This window comes from Centropristis striata, chromosome 10 (genome assembly GCF_030273125.1).
Source record: "Centropristis striata isolate RG_2023a ecotype Rhode Island chromosome 10, C.striata_1.0, whole genome shotgun sequence".
Taxonomy (NCBI): Eukaryota; Metazoa; Chordata; class Actinopteri; order Perciformes; family Serranidae; genus Centropristis; species Centropristis striata.
The window spans coordinates 25,728,076-25,734,455 of record NC_081526.1 but is presented as its reverse complement, the minus strand read 5'-3'; positions in this window follow the sequence as shown (position 1 = coordinate 25,734,455).

The window sequence follows — 6,380 nt, the reverse complement described above, 5'->3', positions numbered from 1 at the left end:
GTAGGGTGTGTGTCTGTCTTGTATTTATGCTCCTGGCAAAATGGACTGCTCATAATTTTGAGACTAACTGATCACCTCACTGTTGCTACAGACTAATGGTTGGAAACATAAACATACAGTGCAGTCAGGAAGTTTTAGAACAGTTACTTTTTTTTCATTTTGGGCCTCTGTACTCCAGAATTTTGTATTGGAATTGAAACGTCCAGTGTTTTTGACACTGGACGTTTCAATTCCAATACAAAATTCTGGAGTACAGAGGCCCAAAATGAAAAAAAAGTAACTGTTCTAAAACTTCCTGACTGCACTGTATGTTTATGTTTCCATCTAGCTGCCTCGACCTCCTCCCTTTGAGGACTTTATGGTTCTTTATACGTCGTTGCCTGACTTTGTCCTTTGCTCATGTCATAATTACTGCTCCCACTGATATAGAAGAGCACTAAGTATAGAAATAGAACAGTAATATTTAAAACATATTACCCAGAATAGACATCAATAAAACATGTCATTACTTGAATTCACATTGTGAATGAGTAGTAGCAGCATACAAGCACTCAGTGTCAGATGAGTATTAAGTGAGCTAGTGGAGGTCTTCGTGATATGCAGCCTATAGACCTGTGGGTCTTCCAGCCTGCAGATCCGTGCTCTGATACTGATACTGTCTGCCAGATGGCAGCAGGGTAAACAGTTTGTGCACTGGGTGGCAAGAGACCAAGATTATCATTCGGACCTTTCACACAGACATCTTGTGTGGTAAGAGTCCTGAAGGGTAGGGAGCTCCCTGCCAGTGGTCTGCTCCACTGTTCTTACCGATCTCTGGAGGGCCTTGTGGTGGTGAGCAGAGAGCTGCCAAACCAGAGATGCAACCAGTCAGAAGGCTCTCAGTGCTCTGTAAAAGTTTTTTCGGATAGTCGGGTCCATGCCAAACTTCTTCAGTCTCCTAAAAGAAAAAGGAACACCAAGGAACTTTAAACAGCTGACCCTCTCAGCAGGGATGTGGTTTCCTCCTGCAGCTTCTTGTATTCCACTATCAACTCTTTGGTCTTGATGATGTTGAGGTATGGGTTGTTGTCCTAACACCAACTCTCTAGGACTGTGACTTCCTGTCTGTATGCTAACTCGTTGCCCTTAGGGATGAGGCCTCGGATGGTTGTGTCAACTGCAAATTTTGATAAACTGCAGGAGTGGTGCATTGTGATGTATTTGTGAGTGAAATCAGGTCACACACTGAGAACGCAGCCCTGCTGGACACCAGTGCATGGGGTCAATGAGAATGAGGTGGGGTTGCAAATTCTCACCACCTGAGGCCTTTTCATCAGGCGATCAAGGGCCAGAGGGAGGTGTCATGTCCAAAGGCCTAAGCCACCAGAAGTGTATGCAGTGGACTCCACTTGATTAAAGTGGGTTTTACCATTAATGTATGTTTTTTTGTTGGGGAGGAATTGTAAAAAAGTTTTGGTAGAGAGTCATCAATACACTTAATGACAGAGTCCCTGTTACATACTGATGTTGCCATAAGCTAAGTCTGCCAGTTTTTAGTCTCAAACAGTCTCGAAGAGTGACAACTGTGTGGTCCTTCAACATTGGACATTTATGTATAACTGGTTTGTCCTGTTTGAGTCTTTTCCTGTATGCTTGAAGCAGAGAATAGAGATATGATCTGCTTTCCCAAAGGCAGGGTGGGGGAAGTTTGTAGAGCAGTGGTCCAATGTGCATTAACCTCTAGTAGGTATGTTAACATTCTGGTCATTTTTTGGCAGAACATTTTTCATGTTGGCTCTGTTGAAACTGAAAGCTTCCTCAGCGTGGGCGTTCTCCAAACCATTGATAATATCATTCAGTTCATCCATGGCGTTGGCTTTTTCTGCTTGTTGTGGAATGTAAATAGTGTACATTTCAAGTAATAGAGCTTACCTCTTAAGGGAGGTAGAAGAGTGTTACATTTAAAGTTACTATGAAAGCAACACTACCTCCACTGAGAGCCAGAGAGTCACACTCGCTTTCATCTTACAACTTTAGAACCCTTTTACAGTGGGTTTCAGTTCATTCAATTCATTGTAACATTTTGCATATGGTTCTACCAAAAGACACTCCAACAAGTTGGCTGTTCGATTTTGGACCTTGCTAATCAAGCTAGCTAACTTAGCTTTACCTTCTATTCCAAATATGGTCATTTCTGGCTCCAAAAAACCAAGATGGTGACAGCCAACAAACAAAGCCAAGAGCCAACGGGTGACGTCACTGTGGCTTCTTATATACAGTCTGCAATTGTGGTGGTGAACATGACATCTGGTTGCTGATTAATTCAAGTGTTCAGTTCTTTTACTTGTTGTCTACCAACTGAGCATTAGCCAGAATAATACTTGGAAGAGGGGGTCTGTAGTACTTTTTCTGTGTTATGAAATGAACAAACAAATGTCAGTTTGTGGTTGGTAGTCGTTGTAAATTAAGTAATGTAAAAATCAGTTGTGACAGCTAAAAATGCAAAACTTTGTCAGAACATCTATTTTAGGGCACATCAGAAGTAGTGTAAAAAAGGGACTGTCATGAAAACTTACAATGATATTAGACTGTAAGTTACCATAGCAACAATACTAATGCTGTATATGATCCCTGTTAGTAAAATAGCTTGAGGAAACCTTGAAAATTAAATTATCTGACACCAACCGAAAATCCTCACCTATTTCTCTGCGCAGAGAAATAGGTGAGGATTTTCGGTTGTGTTCAGTTCTTTTACTTGTTGCCAACTGAGCATTAGCCAGAATAATACTTGGAAGAGGGGGTCTGTAGTACTTTTTCTGTGTTATGCAATGAACAAACAAATGTGAATTTGTGGTTGGTACTCGTAAATTTGGTGACGTAAAAATCTGTTGTGACAGCTAAAAACGCAAAAGTTATCTATTTTAGGGGACATCAGAAGTAGTGTGAAAAAGGGACTGTCATGAAAACTTATGATCTTATGATGAAACTATGATCCCTCAGATTTGGGTCTAACAGACTGAGTTAAGCAACACAGTCAATCTTAGTTAGTTTCTTGACTACAATAGTCCTTTACTTCCCCTCCCCCACAGCGCAGCGCAGCAAAGCGCGCACACACACACACACACACACACATGCAGCAGTCTTGGAGGTGATGTGCTAATTGATGCAAAGTAATGGAGGAGGTGCAGCCACAATGGCTGCCCCGCTAAGCTTTACACAGAGCTCTTTTCGCTTGCATGGCTTGTATTTAGTACATTTGATGTATTCTGAGGGTGTGTTTTTGATTGAGAATTGATCAAGTGGTTGTTATAAAGGAAAAAATGAGTAGAGGAGGAAAAAGTAACATAAAGAATAAGTGCAGGGGGGGAGAACAAGGAGAAGGAAGAGGATTAGGAGGGGAGAGGCCTCCTGCGGTTTTGAGGTCAAACACACAGCTGTGGTCATCACCTTTCACTGCAGGGGACTCACACACACACAACCACACACACACACACACACACACACACACACACACACACACTGTGATCATCACCCTCTGTGGGAGTTTGACCTGAGCCAGATGGTCAAAGCTCTCTCTCTTTTTATGACTCTCTTTTTCTGTCATGTCCACACTAAACCAGTGTTTTTCACACTTTAAAAAAACTCAGCTTTTCGAATACGCTCTCCAGAGTGGATGCATTTCAAAACACCAGTCTAGCATTGTAGTGTGAAGGAGGCAGACAATGCCAAATCAATGATGTATCAATAACATGTCTTCACAGGGAGTTGTATACCACGAGGACACATTTCTGTCGCCTCAAACTCTCTGTGATCACTCGTTTTGAAGGCCAATGAGATCTCATAATGTACATTTGTGAGTAACCTGCCTCTATGCTGTAAAAACTATGAAAAGGCCTCTGTGGCGAAGCATTTCCCAAAAAGTAAAAAAAATTGATTATTTAAACTAGGACATGGAAAAACTATAAAAAAGCAACATCTGGGCAGTGCGTTTTTCAGTTTGATCTTTTAACAACCTGTCCAGAAACATTTTTGTTGATCACTATGCAGAGTTGATTGTATTCCATTTTACATTCATTTTGAAATGCATGTTGTTAAAAGTTTTAGTGTGAATCCTTGCTTCTTCAGTGGTTGATGCTGCCTCCCTGCCCCCCTCTGGTATTCCTTCTTATCTCTTTTGTTCTTCAACCAAGTTCCAAAGCTCTGCACTGCAACATTTATCTTAATCCCCTCTCTTGGCCCTTCATGTGCAAGTGCTTGTATTGTTTTAATCATGGATGGATTACGGACTAACGGGCCCAGGCCTTGGCGCCCAAAATGTCAGGACACCCTGCTACTCCTCACCTACAAAATGTCACTCTGAGAGGCCCAAACCGACTACAAAGAGAGACAAAATGGCTATTAAGAGACCAAAATAACTACGAAAAGATACAAAACAGTTGCAAAGAGACACAAAAAGAGACCGCAGAGACACACAATAGCCGTGTTTCCATATAAGTAGAAGTTAATGTAAAGTTTTAAATAAAATGTGAATTAGGGACGTTTACATCAACTGGTTTGGATCAAATTAACAAACATAGACGTACTTTCGTCAGAAGATGGCTGTGTGAGGAGGCGCCGGAAGACGGCATCAGCGGAAACAGCTTATCAGTCATTTAAGTAAAATGTTTGTTACATCAGAACTTATTCGGAAAAGGCGTTTCCATCTCCCATTTTGCACATTAACTATTTTTCAAAAAAGATACAATCCACCTTAAGTGAGTGTAGAAAAATGTATGCACATTTTGAAAGTTTTATCAAATATTTGTGTTTCCATCAAGCTTTTCTCATGCAAATCTTCAAAAGGTGCATAGAAATTTGTTGATTGAAACATGACTTATTACATGAAAAGGTGCAAAACAACCACAGATACATAAAATGACTGCAAAAAGCATAGACCAAAAAAATATTACAAAAAGATCAAAACAACAACAAAGAAACGCAAAGTGGCCACAAAGAGACACAAAACCACAGAGAGCATCAAAACAACAACAAAAGAGGCTTAATAAGTATAAAGTCTGTGTGTCTTGCTCCTCTGTAGGCGAGGTGCTGGGGCCTTTTGCATGCCTGTGCCCAGGGGCCCGTGGTATTGATGAAGGTAATCAAATAAATCCAAACACATGAATGAAACCCTAACATATTGGGTTCTTCATCCAAAATAAAGGAATGAACATATTTATTCATGTTCACCAAATTCCCAAAATATTTGCTATAATACATTTGTCATTATTTATGTATTATACGCTGAATGTCTTAGATTATATCTTAGATAGATTGCAGCCTATGTTGATAATGGTTACTTTTGGCATGTATGGCAATATTTTAAATCAACTAAACTAAATAAACTCTTCAGGGTTTCTGGTCTTGATATTTAATGCATGTGGATGTTGTTTCCCAGGTCAAACTTCCTCCATCCAAGGGAGCATGATTGTGTGTTTGTGTGTGTGCGTGAAGATCATGCAAAATTACCCTGTGCCTAAAATGTTTTTTTATCAGGCTCCAGACATGTGTTTCCAATGTTCTTTAAATACGCTGCCTACACACACGCACACTACTTCCAGTGCCAGATAGTTAAAATTAAACCCCTCCCTTGTTGTCTGAGAGAAAGTTAATTTTTTTTCTTCTTTTGGCATCAGACTACATGATCAGACTACATGTGTATGAAAAGACAATAAAGACAGTAATGCAAAGCTGACTGTAGGTGTGTATCAAGTCTTACACACTCTACATAAGTTAACTTTGGGTGATTCATATGGGATCAAATAAGGGTCAATAATGTGTTGAGCTTGTGAAATAATTTCACATCCTGCAGGTTTGTACCTAAAGAAAATATTTGTGCACGTGTGATAAAAAATGTGTACATGTGTAAAATGACAAATGCCTATCAAGTTAGTTGAGACCCAGTTTTCAGCAACCAAAAAGCCCTGTGAACAGATTTTCTTGGGTTATGAAACAGTGAAACTTTAGTGTTTTTAAAGCAAATGTCTTTATTTGTGTAAATGTAACTGAGTAGACTAATCACTACACTGTCAGAGTTAAAAACAACCACCTTAAGCACCAGCAAACCACATTTCCTCTATGAGCTGCCAGGTTTCAAGGACTCAAAGTAAGACAGAACATGCTGAAGAAGGTCAATACCCAGGTCAGGTGTGGGGCCTCCGTGTGGCTCAAATTGCTGCATGAATTCCTGAATATGCTCGTTGTCCATAGTGAAATGGCTCTGAGTGACTTCCTCTCTGTTATTCCAGTCTACGCTGGGGGCCTCTGCTGCACTCAGTGGCGGTTCTACACAGGGGCCTCCAGGGGCCGCTGCCCCTGTGAAGAAGCCCTTGGCCCCTGCTGTGGCCCCTGTGTCAAATTAATAA